Source organism: Papio anubis, chromosome 6 (genome assembly GCF_008728515.1).
Source record: "Papio anubis isolate 15944 chromosome 6, Panubis1.0, whole genome shotgun sequence".
In the NCBI taxonomy this organism is placed as follows: domain Eukaryota; kingdom Metazoa; phylum Chordata; class Mammalia; order Primates; family Cercopithecidae; genus Papio; species Papio anubis.
Genome location: NC_044981.1, coordinates 99,833,273 through 99,854,497, shown reverse-complemented (window position 1 = coordinate 99,854,497; position 21,225 = coordinate 99,833,273). Strand labels below are relative to the sequence as shown.

Here is a 21,225-nt window from a genome sequence, read left to right as displayed (position 1 = left end):
GCAAAGTATATAAAACAAGCCCAGTAATTTTCAAAGAGAGCTTCATATAATAATATTTTGATTCAAATCAAACTTGTGGTTTCTGTTGAATTAAAAAAATCTTAATCTTTCTGTTGTAGTTATATATGTTATTTAAGATTTATAGTTAGGCTCTCTTTACCAGTAGCTTTTCATGGAATCATTTTTGGTTATAGAATAATGTCTTCATGCAAAATAACCAACTTTCTTTGGTCATGGACTCTTTTTAACCTCATGATAAAATCACTAGATTAATAGAGTTCAGTGTATTGGTGAAACTTGTACAAAATGGAAATTACACACAACTTTAAAGAGGCATGAGAAAGCAGAGGTCACACATTATCCTAACTATCTGTGTCTTACTTAAAATTTCGTAAAAAGAAGACTTTAAAACTGCTCCTTCCTGATCCTAAATGTTTATTTGAAGGGTCAAAGGAACCACTAGGTGTTGCTCTAAGACAGCTTCCTATAGACAAACCAGTAAATTGCTTTATGGTTTTGAGATTTCATCGGTCATTATAATTTTCTTAAGAATGGTAAGATAAATCTGAGGCTTAGAAAATTAGCCTTAAATAGTACCATGATCATCTATTAAAATATGTATAGCATCTGCACATGTGCCCCTTCCTAACATCTCTGAAATGCCTTTTCAATGAAAATCAAATATAAAATCCTATGTATTACTGATGGCTGTGTGCACTTAATACCAAAATAACCAGTTTGAATTTGAGACAATCACCTTTCTTTTTGCTATACTCGAATGGTCCCCAACAGTTCATTTGGTTATTAATTACTGACATTACTGAAATGAGAGATTGTTCTAGGATTAGGGAATAGAGCTCTTATCTTAGCTGAGGCTTTTACCACATCAAGCAGCTTCTGCAAAAGGAATTTTGGATTTGGGCAGTGTGACACCCATTCTCTCTCTCTCTCTCTCTCTCTAACAATCCAGTAACCCATCTGGTATTCTGTGACACTTGGAATACACATGAAATGAGTTTTCTTGGTTCATTGATGTTTCTCCATAGTTGAAAACTACTGTATGCTGTAACTTGACAAATTGAGACTGATCATTGCAAAAGCCAGGACTAAATTATTAGAAATGTAGCAATATAAAAATGAGGCGAACTAGAAGAACTTTGGGGAAGATACTGAATAACGCCTAGTTTCTGCACAGGAATTTCTGTTTAGTTCTGCATTTTTCTAGTTTTGTGAAGGAGAAAAGGATGTAAATACTATTCTGGTAAATAGAACGTTGATATACCATTCACAATGACAAATAGCTGTCTCTTCAAACCCAAATCATTCATAGTTCTTAATCTTTTAATTAATGTAAAGGAATATAAAAAATTAAACTACAATGAATTGTGATTTTCTTTCCATTTCTTTTTTTTTAAATAAAAGTCTGGGTATGCTGTTTGCCAAAAGAGACAGTAAAGATCCTCTCAGGCCGGGTGTGGTGGCTCATGCTTGTAATCCCAGCACTTTGGGAGGCCGAGGTGGGTGGATCACCTGAGGTCAGGAGTTTGAGACCAGCCTGACCAACGTGGCAAAACCTCATCTCTACTAAAAATACAAAAAGTAGCTGGGAATGGTGGCGCACGCCTGTTGTCCCAGCTATTTGAGAGACTGAGGCATGAGAATCACTTGAACCTGGGAGGTGGAGGTTGCAGTGAGCCAAGATCACATCACTGCACTCCAGCCTGGGCGACAGAGTGAGACTCTGTCTCAAACAAAACAAAACAAAACAAAACAAAAAATCATTTCTCCACTCTTTTTAATTCTGCATCTTTGGCTGAGATCAACTATTGAATCATACATCAAGGACTTAATTTTGTCTTGCTAAGGAAACAGCCCTGTTGATCTAATGCCTTTTTAATATCACCAATGATGATGATTTATACAGTTTTCCTGAAGAAATATAAAATAGAAAGTTTGCAACTTAAAAAATGTCAGATTTTTGTTTGTCATTTTGCACATACTGTTACTATTGAGTGACTATTTAGGCTGAATTTGCATATGCCAACCTTATTAATATATTTGGGGTAAAAAACATTAACAGAGAAATGAACAAGAGTTTGTTAATCTTGGAAGTTAAAGAAATGGCTTCAAGAATTAGGGAACTTGATTTGAATCCAGACTTTGCCATTTTCAAGCAAACTAACCCCTTTAAATCTTTAGTTTCTCACCTGTTAAATTGGGAAAACAATAGCACTGATCCCATGGTGCTATTGTAAGAATTACAAGAAATAAAACATATTAGGACCTGATTCAGTGCCCATATGATAGAAATGTCCAATAACATTATTTTGAAGTCCGTTTTTCTGTGGATCTGTGAATTTGGTCTCACGGAGGTTCACAGTGTTCCCTAGAAGTGACTATTGCAAATAACTGAGATTTATCTCCTTTAAAGCACCAAACACCTTTTCTGTTTTACTCCTTCAAGAGCATTCAGGTAAACTGCATGAGTTTGGTGCATACATTCTCACCTATTTTCACTGCTGCTCATAGGCATTTTTGCTCACCTTCTTGATACTGGCTGTGTTCTGGATGATGGAAGTTTAACAGGTGATACCTCTGAGTCAGTGAGGTGTTACATCTTCTTTTCTTGTTAGACCAAGAGCAAGATACTTGACATGCCATGTATTAAATGAGAAGACATTGTCATTGCCTAGAAATTCTGCACCTCTGTCTTCAACTTTAGTATCTCCTTCTTTGAACCTAAACTTCCACTAAACGATCTGACTTCTGTTCCTTCTCTCTGTCTCTTTTCAAACCTCATTAAACTCCCAGGACCTTGATTCTTTAATTTTTCTTTGTCATTAGCCTCTATTATTTTTATTTTCTTCTCTAGCCTGAGAAAATTACATTACCCATTGCTTAAATTACATTATTTTTAAAACTTGACCCTCTTATCCCTATCATACTTTTATTTCACTCACCTAAAAGGTTCCAACTGTGTATCAATGCAATTGTTTTAACAACTTGCTGTTGAACAAGATGGGGGTGGAAGACAGAGGTGCAGTAAACAGATCTAATAGATCTAGACAACTTTACAGAGTGGGGACAGGAAGACCTCTGCAAAGACCAGCGATTTCCTTCCATGTTTCTTGTCATCTGCCTCTCCAATCTCCATGACACTGCCACATGCACTGTGACTACTCTCATTTGGTCTCGTGTTCTCCCAAAGCCTCTTTACCTAGCAAACCATTTCACTTCCCACGTCCTAGAGAATCTAGACGTTATCACAAGCTTCTGAACTTCTTGAGTGCTGCCGACCCCATCTATTTCTTCTTTCCTTTTTTTCTGCTAGTTCAGTGGATGAGTTGTGTCTTCTCTTACATGAAATTTTTCTTTGACCTGTGCTCTGCATACCATTCCCTTTTGCCTCTTATGCACCTCTGTCCATCAGTAGTATTCTCTCCCACCTCTCTTATCAATTCTTCCTCTTTACTGGATGCCTTACAAAACATTTCTTTCTCTTGGCTCTCACTGGGCAAATCTGAGTTAATTTGAGACTCTAATAAATAAATAAATAAATAAACCAACCAGCAGAATTAAATAATAATCCACGAGTCCAAACTGATGTAAGTAAACACATTAAAAATAGAGAAACAGTGGAGAAAAAGGTATTTCTTACATAACAACTAATAGTTGGCAAAATAAAATTAGAAAAATCACAATTTGGGATAAAGGTTTTAGGAATAACAGTAAATTCACATATTCTCAAATAATTTCCCCACAAGATACAAAGGGGAAATGAATAACTATATAGAAAAGAAAACCAGCAGATGCCACCTTGACTAATGATCACAGTTAATATTATCAGCAATGGGACAAATAGATGTCTGCACTTCCACATATGATGCAATGAAAAGGACACACCTCACTTTTGTGGTAGTCCTGCCAAAAATGCATAACCTGAATCTAATCACGAGGAAACCTCAGAAAAACCTAAGTTAAGGTAAAAATCTACAACAATAAATGGCCTCCAGTCTTCAAAAATGTGAAGACCATGAAATCACAAAAAAGAAAGAATGTGGGACTGTTGGATTATAGGGGAAAAAAGAGATATGACAACTAACAGAAAGTTCTTTGTGATTCTAGGCCAGTCTGTTGGAGTCTGGTCCAGTATTTTTTTAAAAAATTGCCAAATCTTATTAGTAGGACAGTTGGAAAAGATTTGCATGAGGTCTGTAGCTTAGATTATAATTTTGTATTAATGTTAATGTTCTAATTTTGGTAATTTTATTGTGGTCAAGTAATGAGGAAATGTGTTTACTAAAACACACATATAGAATACTTAGACTATTAAGGGTTAAGGATGCATCACGTCTGCAACTTACTCTCAAGTATTTCAGAAAATTTAATACACACACAATATGGCAAATATAAAATGTTGAGATTTGGAGAATCTGCAGGATTTATGAGAATATTTTTTGCTTTTTTTTTTTTTTTTTTTTTTAACCGCTTTCTTGGAAATCTCAAATTATTTTGGAATAAAAAGGTAAAAATCAAGCTATCATACTACATTTCTTTCTAGGACTACGGACAAGTACCACCACATCTGGATAATTATCATTTTTCTTTTTTGTGGAGATTGGGCTTTGCTTTGTCTCAAACTCAAGTTTACCCAGGATGGTCTCAAACTCCTGGTCTCAACTCATCCTCTGCCTCAACCGCCCAAAGTGCTGGGATTGCAGGTGTGAGCCACAGTGCACAGCCTTACTTCACAGTTTGCCAGCAGTTTACCTTTTTGAAAACTTTCTTCTGAGCCAGATTCCTCTGTCTAACTTTGCATTTGCCACATACTACAGACATCCTGTGATCACAAGATTCCAAACTAAATGTATCATGCTGTCACTCCCCCTCCTCTCTACTCCTCACTTGCTAAACATGCTCTTGCATCCTTTTGATTCTGGGGAATGATGTTGCAGTCCGTCTATGTAGCTGGGTCAGGAACCATTTATCCTTCACTCTACCTCATATCAGTCAAAATTCCTACAATTCCGTAAATGCCTTTCATCTGTTCTTTCATTTTTATTCCCATTTTTTGTATCTATTGATTTAATTTAAACTGTTTTATTTCCTTGCCTGGGTTACTTAACTGTATTACAGATTTTAGACTCAGAGGGTCTTGACTTGGACTTTTGTAAAATCAGGTGAGTCATTGTTATGGTCTGAATGTTTGTGACCTCCCCACATGTATATGTTAAAACCAAATCCCCCTTGTGATGGTATTAGGAAGTGGGACATTTGGGAAGTGGTTGGTGCCCTTATAAAAAGAGCCCTGGAGTGATCCTTTGGCCATTCTGCCATGCAGGACACAGCAAGATGTCCATCTCTGAAACAGGCAGTGGGTCTGTCCTTGGCTGCTGCCTTGATCTTGGACTTTCCAGCCTCCAGAACCGTGAGAAATACATTTGTATTGTTTGTAAGTCACTGGCTATAAAGTATTTTGTATAGCAGCCTGAATGGACTAAAGCAGTCATCACATCCCTAAGTCTCAATTTCTTCATTTGCAAAATGAGCGTAAAAATGTGTACATAAGGATATTTGTGAGTATCAGATGAGGAAAGGTACCAGGCAGATTTTGGTAGCTGTGGAGGATTATATGGATGCTAGTCGCTTTATTCTACCTTTCTAGAAGTTCACCTCTTATACTGACTCTTTGCTTTTACAAAGCACACACTGCCAGGGTGTTCAGGACAGAGTGAGTGCATATGGAGAGTAAGGGAGTGAGACTATTCTGCTGGTTCCAGTAAAATGCCTTTCTCTGAGCACAGAGATCTACAAACATGCTCATGTCTATCTCTTGGTATTAAGCAGTCAATAATCATGTCAACTATACTTTTACTTACAATAATATGTAGCATAAAACAGGACCTCCACAACTCCTTTCTTATATTTCATAGGAGTAGCTGTTCAGCTCCTCAGCTTTTTTCGTTAGTTTACCAAAGAACAAATGTGCCTTGGTTGAGATTCAATAAAATCAATTAATTAGGCAACCCTTTTAAGCAACAATGGAAACAGGAGTCAGGAACTGTGTTAATGCCTTGTCTGGGGCAAGACAATGCTCAGCACTTGCTCCTGTACTAAAAGCACAGCCACACGGGTCATTATTGTGTTTGCTGAAAGACTGCCTGGTTATTTCACTGAATGGATGCTGCAGCTCTTGTGTCAGGTTTTATATAGCTAATTTAATTGTTGCCATTGGCAACAGCAGGGGGTCATGTCAGCGACTGATGCCATTTATGCTGCTGAAGCAAAGTCTGTGCCAGCATTTCCATTAGAAATCTGTTTAAAAGAATACTGATTGAGTAAAGAAACAAAGGGGAAGAAAGAGGGTTGAAGAGTTTTGAAGATAATGTAGCTAGGACCACTCTTGTTCATATGGATACAGATGGTACATAGGTTTGTTCATTCATTCATTCAACAAGTATCTACTGAATGCCTCTTATGTCCTAGTCACTATGCAGGATATAAATGTTTAGCAAATAATAGTCCTAGATCTTCGTGGAGCTTACCATCTAGAGTGGAAGACAAATGACAAGTAAATAATACATAAATAAATAGGTAATTACTAATTGTGATTAAGAACTGTGAGGGAAACAAACAGCTGCTGAAAAAACTTTAACTGAATGGGGAGATGGAAGCAGTGAAACATCTCAGGTGGCGATGTCTAAACCGACTTGAAGGGTGAAAAGCACTTGTGAATGGTAGGCAAGTTTGAGTCAGAGACCTGCACATTTGAAGTTCCCAAGACTAGTGGGGGGTTTGGAGTGTCGAGAGACACAGCAAGCTGGCTTGCTTGGCAGCATTGATCATTCACTTTGGTCATCATGATTTTATAGTAATGCCAACATGTCTCCAGTTTTACTGTTTCCTCTAGCATCATTTAGCTACACAGGTAAAGGTATGGACAAGATAGACAAGGTTGGGTTCATTAAGATTAAAATGAATTTTTCTTAGGTGAGTGTGATGGTGAAGGGAGAGGCAGGGATTTGAGGGAAATGCAAGAAAGGGCAAAGGAATAATTTAACAAATCAACCTTAGGATCTAAAATGAAGGACAGAAGTACAGACAGGAGGGCTTGTAAAGATTAAGGAGCAGAGGAAATAAACTGATGGTCTGTGGCTGGAGAGGTAAAGACAGCATTCAAGTGATGACTGTGAGAATGCTGAGGCAGAGAGGGAGAAACATTTTTGGTAATGAGAAGTCAAGAATATGGGAGGGGGTTTAAAGTAAAGACCTTCTACTTAGATTAAGGGGTTGTAGTGTCCTTAGAAGTCTGCCTATGGGCAGGGTGCAGTGGCTCACGCCTATAATCCCAACACTTTGGGAGGCTAAGGTGGGAGGGTCACTTGAGCCCAGAAGTTCAAGGTAATGCTGGACAATATAGCAAGAACTTGTCTTTTAAAAAAAAACAACACACAAGAAAAACAACACACACCCACACACACACAAATTAGCCAGGCGTGGTGGTACATGCCTATAGACCCAGCTACTCAGGAGGCTGAGGTGGGAGGATTGCTGGAGCCCAGGAGGTTGAGGCGGCAGTGAGCCATAATCCATGATTGTGTCACTGCACTCCAGACTGGGTGACAGAGCGAGACTGTCTCAAAAAATAAGAAGTTTGCTTATATTGGTAGTTTTATGTCCTTTAGGTTTGTCTTAACCATCCCATATTCCCTAATATTTTACTGTTGGGGCTATTGGTCACCCCTCATTTCCCACTCCATATGAATCTGTCCTTTCTTGCCCTAAAATCCTCTTGGAAAAATCCATTCTCATTAAAATTTACTTGTTTATTTGCCCCATTCCCTGGATCATTACCAGCTGATATATTAGTTAACAAGAGAAAGAAATTCAGTTAAGTATTAACTTGGGATGATAGTTTAATTTGTTATTCCAGATAACACATTTGCATTTTAGCAGAGGCTTTTAATAACAAATAGAAAAGAACATCTAATGTAGAAATTTAAGCCAGAGAGAGAAATATTTTGGTGCGGAACATTTTTTTCTCTCACTGTGTCAAATCCTGGGGATCATCACTTAATTTACTTACATGTAGGTTTAATCCTGAAGAACAGATATAAAAGTTATTGTTTTAAAGCTGTAACAAAATTGGAAACATACTAGAAACTTAATCCTATTCTGACTTTTGATGGTAGGGAAAGTAAGCCTTGAAAACAAAATGAGTTCTTCACCTAGCTAATAACGCGGGTGGACAGCTTCTTAAACCCCAGTGTATACCACACAGTATACACTGCACCACTTCTTATCTACTAGAGACACTCAAATTCAACCTTCTCCAGTAGGGAAAAGAAGGTCTTATTATAAAAGATATTCTGAGATGGAGACCTTACAATTTTCTCAAATACCCTGTCCAGTGTTTAACCTTTAATGTCTGGAAATTATCCATTTCAATTCAGCAAAGTGTAGTGGAAAGAACAGTGGGTTTGGGATAAGCTGTGGGTTGTGATCACAGTTGTGGAAGGCAGCCTCTGAGATGGCCCCTGTACCCCCACCTCCTCATACTCATGCCTGTGTGTAATCCCTTCCCATCGAGTGTGGGCTGGACCTCGTGATTTGTTTCCAATGAAGAGAGTATGGATAAAGTACAGAAATGTTATTTACAATATTGAGTTATGTAAAGACTCTGGTTCCCATCTGGAGAACTCTCTTTGCCCTCTCTCGGATTAGGGGAAGCCAACAGCCATTTTGTGAGGCAGCATGCAGAGAGATCCATGTGGGGAGGAGCCAAGGTCTGCCCACAACCCCACAAATGAATTTAGAAGTGGATTTCTCCTCTCTTCTCCATCCCTCACTTGCCAAAGGGTTGAGCCTTCAAGTGAAATTGCAGCCCTGGCTGACAACTTAGCTGGAACTGCAACCTCATGAGAGACCTTGGCCAGAGGTACCAAGCCAAGTTGTGCCCCTATTCTCAACCCACAGAAATGGTGGGATAATGAATGTTTATTGTTTTAAGATGGTTTGGTAGCATACTTTTGTGTTAGTCCTAGCCTTTCTGTGTCAAAGTTTCTTCACTTGTATATGTTGGACAATTGAACCAGGTGATTTTATTTCTGGATAACAAGGGAATTTATTGATGCATGAATGGAATGAATGGAATGTCTGGAGGTAGAAAGGGAGGTTTGACCCAGCAGCTTAAAGATGTCACCAAAACACATATTTTCCCCAATTCTGAATTAGATGATCTTTGAGGTGACTTATATATACACAATTACTAAATTCCTTATGTGTTAGCATAAGTCAATTCTACTAATTCTATCTTCAATAATGATGAAGAATATTCATCCACAGTTCTTCCAAAAATAACTCTTTATTAAATTATATGAAATTTTAAAGATTTGGTTTTATCTTATTATTCTCCAGTGCTGAATTTACTTATTTCTTTAAACCATAGCATGACAATCCAATGCTGTGTCACCTAAATCTTATTACACATAAAAGTCTGCAAGAAAAAATACATAGATGCATTTTTGTCCATATGATGTGACAATGGTTTTACAAAGCTTTTATTTCAAAGACATAAACATCTCGACTGGCTCTTAATTTGACAAAACAATCTCAGAGATTCAGACTATTGACTCTAGATAAGCTGAGCCCCCCGAAGATGAGTTCAGAAGTCTGTTTTCAGTATTTATTTGGACAAAGTGAGTGTGACATGAAGATGACCATGTTCTCAGAAAAGATTTTCCCTCAAATCTTTGGGAATTTGCAGCCGAGGTCTTCCTTCTGGACACCCATTAGGTGGCCAATATTTTCTTGATTCATCGATCCAGATCCCAGCATATGTTTTCCAAACAGAACCGAAAGTACTCTGTTGGCATGCTGGAGGAATGAAGCCAATTAGTCCTCAGAAAATCCTGGACTCTATTCTGTCATGGTAGTTCTATACAGCAACTCATTAAAAATAATACGAGTGCCATGTAAAACCTTCTCTGGGTATTGATTTCTACTTCTCAATATGTTGTATTTGAATCAGAGCCCTTATTTTTTTTCACATTATGGGCTATCACTTTATCTGTGAAGCCAAAGAAATGTGTTTGGTTTGGGTTGGGGTGTGTGTGTGTGTGTGTGTGTACTTGTGTGGCATGGTGGATAGTTTCCAAAGGAATGATTGTGGTGTCTCATATTAACTTTGTCATTTCTTTGTGTTATTAAACTACAGAAGTTAGCCAGGGACAGAAACCACATTACAGACAAATGTTTGTAATCCTTAATACCAAGATGATCTCAAAATAGGTATTTAGAAGCTAAAAAAAATGCAAATACAGTCTGTTCTAAGCAGCATATACACTGTTCTTTATTTTCTGTCTTGTGAATTATCCTCATCTTCCGTTTTTCTGAAACTTGTTAAAGATGCTGGGCCTTAGCCACCTAGGTCCCAAATCTCTTCAGTTATCCAAGAATCTGATGCTGGCTAATCAGTAATAGGGAGTGCCCACAGTGCCCCCAGGCCTCTTCCCACTCCCTGCTGTCTCTACCACACTTCCAATGAGAGCTCAGGTCTCATTCGTCCTTGACAGAGGCCATGGACTGAAAATGCTAACTGTGCACTGTGATGGCTCAGTTAGTGATGAGGTCACCTGTGGCTCAAGGCTCAGAGAAGACCCCCAGCTGCCTTCAGCTAGGTCAGTGACCAGCTGTCAGTGGGAAGAGTCCCCTGTCAGTGCCAGCTTGGGGGAGACTCGGAGCTCTGACCTGGAGGGGAAAAGGTAGAGCTCTCAAGACTCGCCCTATTTGCATCCTAATGACAGAGAGTGAGGTGACTTTGGGAGGCAGCCCCCGACTTCAGACCTCCCGCAAAGAAGCAGATGCATTTAAGGGGAGGGGAACTGGGGGAAAGACAGAGCTCTCTTCTTTTGTGGATTCACTGCCCGATGCTAATGCTGCTTTAAATGCAGAAGCTTTCCTTTATTAGGAAATGTACTGTAGACTAGGGCTTCATATTGCTTTTCGTTGATTTCTGTTTTTAAACTTGGTCTCATGAATCCTTCAGCCTGATGTTAGGTAATTTGGAAATAAGAAACAACTTAGGTTTTTTTTGCAGAGATAAAAAGTGGCTTTTAATCCTGTGATGTTTTCTTCGGTCATCACCAAGCTTTAGTGAACAGAACAGCCTGAAAAACAGAAAGCTCTGCAATGATTCGGCAGTGTGTGCTGGAGAGAGAGTGCCTGAGAGCATCATAAACACGAGGGGAGAGGCGCTCCATAAATATGCGGGTAGTTATTTATTACAAAATAAATTATGTATTGACATGAGGAATTACACCATAATTTTCTGTTTGAGATGGTACCAAAGTAAATTGGTTTCTATCTAAAAGGTCACATGGAATGCTGGCTTCGTGTTCCTGTCATGACATTTGCCTTATTGGCATTCAGGTGCATTCCCTCTGCTTCATGCAATCACTGTCTTCTTTCACTGTGTTTACAGATAATCCAGCAACTTTGCAGGCCAAATGGCGTTCTGAATATGAGCCCACAAAGCATTGAATCAGACAGCCTCCTGCTTTGAGAGTTTTCAGCACAGTTCAGCCATAAGGCAAACATCAATAATTGCTTTAGAAGGGAAAGTGACAGGAAATTGTTCATAATTTGCCATCACAATAATTAAGAGTGGCTACGACTATTGCAACCACTATTTAATTTCCCCTTCTTTAAAATTAACTCTGTTATTGTCACCAACTGCTCTGTGGTGAGGCCCATTAACACTGTTTGAGGGCTTCTATTCCTAGGAACAAATCATTTGCTCACCTTCATGTCAAATCAACGATGCATTTTGATTCAAGCTATTTTACATGTATGCATTTACAGTAAGGACTTGCATAAGCTTTAAAAGAAGAGCCCAATTGCTAAGCTGTGGTTGAGCACTGCTCTGCAGGCTTCTCGTGAAACGTACTGTACTGTGTATAGTTTAGAACAAATAACCGGGAAGCTTAAAGCCAAGGGCAAAAAAGGAAAATAAAAAGTGTTTTAACCATTGTTCAGTGGTTTTCATGCCTGATTTGGTAGGTAAAGGTTATCACAAGTCAGTTCAAGTGTGCTTAGAAAGCACAATGACATGTCTCAACTCCCTTTGCAGGCATCTCATGAAGGGGAGCGGGTTTTAGGAGGCCAAAACTAGAAACCCCATCTTTGGTAAATGAACTCATTAGTGTCATCCTGTGTCTTTGCTGTCCACAGATAGAATGGCTGAAGTTTTTGTCCTGGGTGTCATACTTAAAGTACTATCTGAGGACTCCCAAATAACGCTGCTGTCTGCACTCCTCTCAGGGCTCAGAATATCCTGCCTCTTATTGCACAAATTTGTGTGTCAACCCCACCTCTTTTAGGGAGCTTTAAACCCTTAGAGGTCAGAATTTTGGATGCTCACAGTCCCCAGAATGTAGCAAAAAATAGTTGCTGAATAAATATTTGTTGATTGAATGGATGGATAATGGACACTGCTCACACAGGGGTCAGGGGGAAAATCTCTCCACCATGCTATTATTATCTGTCCCAACTCATAAACACACTGGCTACAGGATTGCAAATTAGATTCTACTGAAAGAAAAAGGAAGCACATTACTCTTAAATGAAAGTTTTGCTAAATTCCTCATTCATTAATTCAACATAATTTGTTGAGTTCTTAGCATCTGCTAGGCATCATTTCAGGCTCTTGAGATTTGTGAATGGCCATAACAATTCATACAGTTGTGGAGCTTACATTCTAGTTCAAGCCGTCAGATAAAAATAAGCATAATAAGTAAATTGAGTAGTGTGCTGCAATGGGACACAGGCAATAAAAACAATGAAGCAGAAGAAATGAGATTGGGGTACTAGGGATAGAATTTGGGTGCAGATAGGTCTCAATATTATTTTATTTATTTCTTATTTTAGAGACAAGATCTTGCTCTGTCAGCCAGGCTGACGTGCAGTGGCACCGTCTGAGTTCACTGTAGCCTTGATCTGCTGGGCTCAAGCAATCCTCCCACTTCAGCCTCTCAAGCAGCTGGGACTACAGGTGTGTGCCACTATGCCCTGCAAATTTTAAATTTTTTTCTTTAGTAGAGGCAGGATCTCACTATATTGCCCAGGCTGATCTTGAACTCCGGGATGCCAGTGATTCTCCTGCCTCGGCCTCCCAAGGTGCTGGGGTTACAGGCATGAGCCACCATTTTGCCTGGCTGGTCTCATTTTTAAATAATGTCCGCAGGGTAGGCCTCCTTGAGATGACAGCATTTGGGAAAAGACTTGAAGTCAGTGTGGAAGTTGCTACGTGGCTGTGAGAAGAGCATTCAAGGCATGGAACTGCCTGAGCAAAGGCCCTAGATTGGGAGCATGCTGAAGTGTCCCAGTAACTGCCAGGAGGACACCTGGATTGGGGCAAATAATGGGAATGTAGCAAGAGCCAAGGTCAGACAGGTAGTGGAGTGGCTGATCCAGGGTTTTGCAGACAATCGTAAGGCCTTTGACTTAAGCTGAGTGAGAGAGTTAATTTAATTCACTCCCTCCTTTGTACTTGGAACTCCCATAGCACATTCATACCTCTCCAGCAGGTCTTCAAATAATGTCGTTTTGTTCAATGTTGTTTCATTATAACGTTGACGAGAGAAAACAATCAATTTCTGGCCAGGATCATGGTCTGTGTGCAGTTTGCACATTCTCCCCACGTCTGCCTGGGTTTTCTCCAGGTCCTCTGGTTTCTTCCCATATCCCAAAGCTTTGCATCTTTGGTGAATTCGTGTGTCTACATGGTGCCAGTCTGAGGGCGGGGGTGGGGGGGGGGGGGGGGGGGGGGAGAGAGAGAGAGAGAGAGAGAGAGAGAGAGAGAGAGAGAGAAAATGTGTGTGTGTGTGATTGTGCCCTGCGATGGGATGGCATCCTTTCCAGTGTGGGTTCCTGCCTGACACCCTGAGCTGCCAGAATAGGTTCTGGCCACCCACAATGCAAACTGGAATAAATAGATAGATAATTATTTTACTTGTTTTTATTAGTCTTTTAAAAATGTATCTATAGCTCACATTTATGTCCATGTTTGATATTAGAAGTGTTTTTGATCTTTATTTGAAAGTTTGATGATGTTTCTGGGACCAGAAATAATGCCATAGGAACTTAATTCTTGTTTATATCTATTAGTCTATGGTAAAATTGGTTTTGTTACACATCATTTTGCTTAAAATTACAGTTTCCAAGAACCTATTCACAATGTTAAGTGAGGACCTACTGTATCTATCTCAGCAAGCAACACATCACATTTCCCCCATTAGACTCTCAGGTTCTCAATGTTATTTTCCCATATTATTCTTCTCTGGCCCAGAGAATGAATGCACATTATAAACATTCCATTACTGTTTGTTGAACTGAAATATAACCAATAAGTCACAGTAGCAGGAATTGCGCAATATTGTAAAATAAACATACCCCAAGTCACAGGTAGTTTATGAAGCAAATGAGTTGATGTAAGAATGTGCTGCATACTTTTGAGCTATAGGCTAATATTTTTCTTCTGAAATTCACTGTTCCTTTTGTTTTCTGCAGTTTCCTCACCACCCTCTGTTGGTTGCTCCTACAGTCAACTGCAGTGCTGATGTTGACACTACCCTTCTCTCTAGGGTAGCTTTGGTGATGAAGCTACTGGTCTCATGAGCTAGGCCTCTTGATTGCAACCACGGATGCACATTGCAGTCACGGGAGAGCATCTGTAAAATCTTAGTGCCTTGGGCTCCTCATAGAGCAGTTGAACCAGAAGTTCTGAAGGTGAGACTCAGGCATAGGTATATTTTAAAAACTCCTCAGGTCATTCTCATGTCACGCCAGGGTAGAGAATCATTGATCTAAGGCTGTTCTAAGACTTTCAGAGGTGGACCAAGCTTTTCATGAAAATTTGAACTACAGCAAAGAAAATATGGAAAATTTGCACCTAAATCTGTTGATTCTTGGCAGTGACTCAGCTTTTGTATCCTGGTGGCAGCTCAAAGGTGTCTTGTTACGTTTATATAGGTGCACGTGTGTTGGTGAAAGCAGAGAGGTTTGAAGGTTACCTGTTTTCCAGGATGGCAATGTGTTTGTGAATCAGCCCACTTGTAATGCATATGCTGAATCAGGAGCCAGTTCCTAGGTTTTCTCAGACAGGAACATGCAGCTGGCTGGTCCGGTCAAGGTGGACATGTGAACATCCATTCTGGGAAGCAGTGGTACTGGCCACGTATCCCCATGGATGAACGAAACTACCTTTCATCCTAACTGGGCGCTTCCCATAGGTTGAGGAGGACTCTTTCATGGTTTAACGCATTCAAGTCTTGCAGTTGGGAAGGCACGCTTGTGGCTCCAATTTAGGCAACCTGTGCATTGTCTGGTCGCCTAGGGCTTATGTGTAAAGTGCTGGCCACTCCAGCGTAGCAGTTCCTCAGCAGCCCTGCCATCCTGCTTTCCTTTAACCCAGGTGTGAGCGCTGGTGGTCTTCGTTGTCAGCCTTGGTCATGTATAAATTTTCTCCTCGCAAAATAGTAAAGGAAGTCTTTCAATATATTGGGGAATAGATCTTGCTTTTTAAATATACTCATTGTCTACACAATTCTCAGGGCCAGAATAGGCCATGCCCTGTAAGGCTTTCTGAATGTGTGATGAATTTAATGCTGTCACATCTTCATTTCCCCTTTATTTGTTTTTTTACTGAATACTTCTGGAGTATCTTCTATGTACTATGCTACATCCTGGGAGCATAAGCTGAGTAAGACTCTCTTCCTTCAGCTCATATTCTAGACAAGGAAAGGGACACATAGATAGATAATCAGCACATGATACAGGAGCTCACCAGGCACAGAGAGATGGGAAGTAGATAGAGGGCCTTTCAAGGCTATGAACACCATGAATTCAAAGTTAGGAAAATGCATCAGGGTTTGGAGAGCAAATGTATTTTTGAAATACAGGAAGTGGAGGGGATGGTGGTGGAGGTGAGGCTGGAAGCATAGGTTGGGATTGGAGTATAAAACACCTTCGTGACACAGTAGAGAATTTGAATTTGATTCTGAGAAGCTAAGGTGGGGAAAATGAAAGAAAAAAAAAAAAGAAATACTTGAACTTTGTGGTTAGAAAAACCTGATTGAATTCTAACTCTGCCACTTACTCATATAATATTGTGCTAATGATTAGAACTAGCACAGTCTCTGTTCATTGTCTGTAAAAATAAACATGGTAACACCTAGCTTGCAGGGTTAGCATGAGGTCTACATGAGACAGTGCTCATGACAGTACAGACAGCTGCATGGTAGGTTTTAGAGCTATGTCATCCAACACAAGAGTCACTAGTCACATGTGGCTTCCTAAATTAATTAAAATTAAATAAAAGAGTGGCTTTCTGATATGTGCTAGCTACATTTCAAGTGCATAATAGCCATATGTGGCTAGAGGTTGTCATACTTGAAAGCCCTGATAGGGAACATTGACATCACAGAGAATTCCATTAAACAACACTGCTCTGAAGGGATGTTTCCTTGTTTTCCTGAAAGCATCGGCGTCTTAACTGATGTAGTTAATTTGCTGATAGTATATGCTATGTTGTATTATATAAAAAAGTTATTCTTTAAAATAATGCTTGGAAATGGGCTCAGATCAAGACTGAGTTTCCCTCTGAGATGTCACTCAAGAGCTCATATACAGCTCTGTACTGTCACACACATGCCACCCTCAACTCTCTCTTGCGGCCATGCTGCCTACCCTGGCTCCCTGACTCTAGGATTGGAATTATACTTGGTTTTCTTGGACATGGCTGGAAAACTGCTGCAGACCTGAGACACACGTTTCCCTGGATAACTTACCCTGGGATGTGACCTGTATTCACTACGAGATTGCCTGTAGGAGTGACTCATGCCATTTCAAATAACAGCTTAATTCATCCTGTTCCCTTTACTAAAGTTTTGTAACCCAGAACATCAGGGATGATGGCCATTTCTGGTGACAGGTAGACACCTGCACTGAATTTTCAATTCAATTCAACTTAGATCACTTTCCCAGAAAGAGTATATTAACTTCCAGTTTCTACTTGAGTTTTGCTCAGGCAGTTATAGCTGAACTTGTAAGTACAGGTTCTTTTTCTACATGAAACAGTTATTTTCAAGATTAAAAAATTTAGAGGGATTGTTTGGAGGATTAAAGGTGTAAAACTTGGTTGGTAAATTAAAATAAATAAGTAAATAAAGGTTTCTTTAATCACCTTGGGGAAAAAGAAGGGTTCTTGCTGACAGTTGTATCATGGTACTGCATTGCTATGTAATTTATTTTGTACATATAATTGACTTTTACTTGGGAAGCAAGAAAGCCACGTGGAAATGTTAAAAAGAAGCCAAGCGAGAGATCAGCTGAGAGAAATTAAATCCATCAATGTGCAAATATAATAAAGGGAAAGGAAACTGGCATTTATTGAGGGGTATATGCAAATGTAGTAAGTTGCCAGAAGGGAAGTTCTTTGCATTCTGCAGTGACTTGGGGGAATTTTGAAGAATTGGCAGAACTCTAGCTGGCTATGAAAAGTAGTTGGAATGAAGGCAAAAAGTGGGGAGGGATTTTAGATGGGGAAGAGGTGCAAAGTTGTAGAGATGGAAATGCACCTATCCTCTTTAATGGGAAGTGAATAAGCCATTGAACACAAACTGCAGTATGTGGATGAGAAATAATTGGAAAGTAAGTTTAGATGCTCAGTCTAGACTAGGTAAGAAGGGGCAGACCTTGAATAATACAGTAATCATTAAATATAAATTTGTTTATTGCATACTTTGGGTCAGGCAATGAGCTAAAACATTTTTTAACAGACATTACTGAATTTAATCTTGACAACAATCCAATGAAGTAGGTATTATCAATCACATTTTACAGATGAGGCAACTTAAATTTAGAGAGGTTAAATAGTCTTCCCAGGGCTAAAGTTTTGGGAGACGATTCTTCATGGGTTTCTTGCATTTCTGTACATCTTAACAACAGGGCCACTGACTGCGTTTGTTCTGGACTACATTTTTCATGGATATTTGCATAGAAAATCACTTTGAAAGATAGAGATCATGTCTCCTTCTGAAGCAAAGGGCAGATATATTTATAGTTAGGCATCATGAGATAATGTGTCCACCTAGAGCCAAGTATGAGCAGGCTTACTGTCCATTATAACAGATTCAGGTTCCCTGAGTACAGGGTTCCTCTCCTGTAGTGTTACCTTCTTCATGAGTGTATAGGAGTCACCTGACCCTTTCACATTGCCCTGTGGAAATTGAGGCTTGGGGAAGTGGTGTGAGTGGTCACAACTCAGGTCTTACTGCTAGTGCTCTAAGAAACAAAATACTTTGTCTCTGACCCAGGAATTTTGCATCTTTTAGTATTTATGAAACTGTGGCAAACCAACTTGCTAACTTGCAAATAGGCTAATTTCTCAGACCATTCATAGTTCTTAACTTAAATGTAAAACAACTTTAAAAGGCTTTAGAAATCAACTATTAGGTGACAAGGGCCTGTACTAGAGTGGTTTGAAAGGAAAAAAAAATGGATGCTAGAAGTACAAAGGAAGAAATAGAAAGGACGAAACAAGGTTTGGACAGAATATTTTGGGATGGAGTGTGGGGCAAGAGGTGGTCAGAAATTATAAGGTTAAAGGAGATACGAAAATTCTGAACTTGAAAGATGAATACAGAAATTAATAAACTGGTTTTTGGAAGAATGAGTGGCAGCTTGTTTTGTGTTTTTAGAATTTTACTTCTCTGAAGTTAAAAACTGGATATTTAAAAATTCTCTGCATAGGATCTTAGCAGAGAAATCATGCGTAAAATATATCAACTAGATCTCCCCTTTCCTCACTTCTTCGCAAATCTGTGAGTTAGAGCTGTTGAGAGGACCTGGGAAGTAGCTGCTTATGGTTGGTGTCTGTGTGTGTGTGAGGTTGCAGAGGGGAAGAGAGTGGCTAGGGCAACGGCCCAGGTGCTTTTGAGGCCATGTCAAGGCATTCTTAGGCTGGCTGTAGGCTGTGTCTCACTCCTAAGGAGAGTGCTTGGCTCCTAAGCACTGTTTTTTTTTTTTTTTTGGCAAAAACACCACTGAAGCTATGCTGGGTGAATGCTTTACTTTTCACATTTTTCTCTGTGGTTTTTTTTTTTTTCTTTACAGCATCTCACTCTGTCACCCAGGCTGGGATGCAGTGGCATGATCTCAGCTCACTGCAACCTCCATCTCCTGGGGTCAAGCAGTCCTCCCACCTCAGCTTCCCAAGTAGCGGGGGCTATAGGCACATGCCACCATGTCCAGCTAATTTCTGTATTGTTTTTGTAGAGACAGGGTTTCACGATGTTTCCCAGGCTGGTCTTGGACTCCTGAGCTGAAGCAGTCCTCTGGCCTCAGCCTCCCAAAGTGCTGGGATACAGGCGTGAGCCACTGCACCTGGCCTGCTTTGCTTTCTTAACTGTGAACTTTTCTTAAAATAAAAAATCTTGGATGAACTATTTTATTTTTTTTAAATAAAAGCACAAAATGTCATTTACTATTCCTTATTTCAGCATCCCTTATAATGTCAACAATTTTGCCAGGCGTGGTGGCTCATGCCTGTAATCCCAGCACTTTGGGAGGCTGAGGTGGGTGGATCATGAGGTCAGGAGATTAAGACCATCCTAGCTAACATGGTGAAACCCCGTCTCTACTAAAAATACAAAAAACTATCCAGGCATGGTGGCACGCACCTATAATCCCAGTTACTCGGGAGGCTGAGGCAGGAGAATTGCTTGAACCTGGGAGGCGGAAGTTACAGTGGGCCAAGATCGCGCTACTGCACTCCAGCCTGGATGACAGAGCGAGACTCCATCTCAAAAAATAAAATAAAATAAAATAAAATAAAATAAAATAATGGCAACAATTTAAATATTTTTATCTTTGTTGTCTATATAATATTTTGAGGGGGAGTTTCCTAAGAAGCAATAAAAGACACACTAAAGGAAAGGCAAATACATTCCAGCTATTTGTATATTATCATCTCTGAGGCTCCTCTGCTTTAATTATCAGTACAGAAAATCATATTGGGTTGTATTTTTGATACAATAAATCCTCCAAGAGAATCCAAGTTGATGAAGTCTGAGGGGCACAGTTGCAAAGCTCACTCTATCGTATTCCTTAAGGGAAAGGAAGATTTCTCAGTGTTTGCTATTTCTGAATCGGTTGCCAATTTTTGATGCACTTTGTTCCTTGGCACACATTTCCTTAGTGAGTGGCAAATTATGCAATGACAAGATTATGTCGCTGTCCTCCCCGGGAAGTCTGTGTAGCCAACACTTCATGCATCTCTGACTGGAGTCTAAGGTGACTTGGGAACATAATAGCACCATTTAGTGGCAAAATGATTTTAATCTTTAAAAAAGGTGGCATGGTGTTTATTAGATCATTTTAAGAGCTATAGATTAGTCAGCCATAAATATACTGTGTAGGCATGAATCAGTTTTTCTTTCTTTTTTTTGTATGTATCACTTTTAGCATCTCTTGTATCTATGGATAACAGGTTCTCAGGTGAAGCGCCAAGCATGTCACTGAAAGCCCAGCGGAGTTAAGTGTGCAAAGTCAGTCTGAACATATGCTGTAATGGATTTGACCTCAAACAGCACTACAAAGAGAAATTGCAGATAACCATCTGAACTGACTTCTGAAGCTTGTAGTTCTGACTCCTGAGATACAGAGAGAAAAGTGAGACCAAACAGGTTGGAGCAAACAACTCAGAGAGACCAGAATGAATATGAGTCCAATTTTAAAAGTAAATAAAATTAAATGAAAATGATTTATTCTATCGCTCTTTGTCTTTTATTGGTTCCCACACAATGTACACACAGTAAACTGTTTTCAGCACGTTATACTTTTTCTGATCACATTGGTGTCTATTAAAATGAATATTTGATCAATATTAAACATATGTATACAATATGAAATCACTGAAACCTTAGACTTTAAGTGTTACACAACATAGAGGTGACTGAGTCTTACCCTCTACCCAGGAGAAAAAATAGTCTTAACAACAATAATTTAGGCTAAGAAATGAATGCTTCCTGTAATGGGCGTCTCAGTAGTTTATGGTTGGTTACTATTTAAAATTGCAGACATTATGCGATATTAAAGTAAGCATTCTTATGCCATTTTTTGCATGGCCAGTCTATTGATAGCATCTACACTACTTTGACTGCTAAG

The 21,225-nt window shown here is 39.5% G+C and overlaps 1 long non-coding RNA gene across 2 annotated transcripts in view; it reads left to right on the top strand.

Annotated features, from left to right (window-relative positions):
* LOC103883891 overlaps positions 1-20,821 on the top strand; it is a 220,678-nt gene extending 199,857 nt beyond the window's left edge. Inside the window, exon 4 of one of the 2 annotated variants that reach the window (XR_002521674.2) lies at positions 20,549-20,821. This is a non-coding gene — a long non-coding RNA (uncharacterized LOC103883891). Of the gene's footprint in view, positions 1-20,523 lie in introns of both variants that reach the window. The other variant, XR_004184370.1, reaches the window with a different exon arrangement.
* Positions 20,822-21,225: the final 404 nt, after the last annotated feature.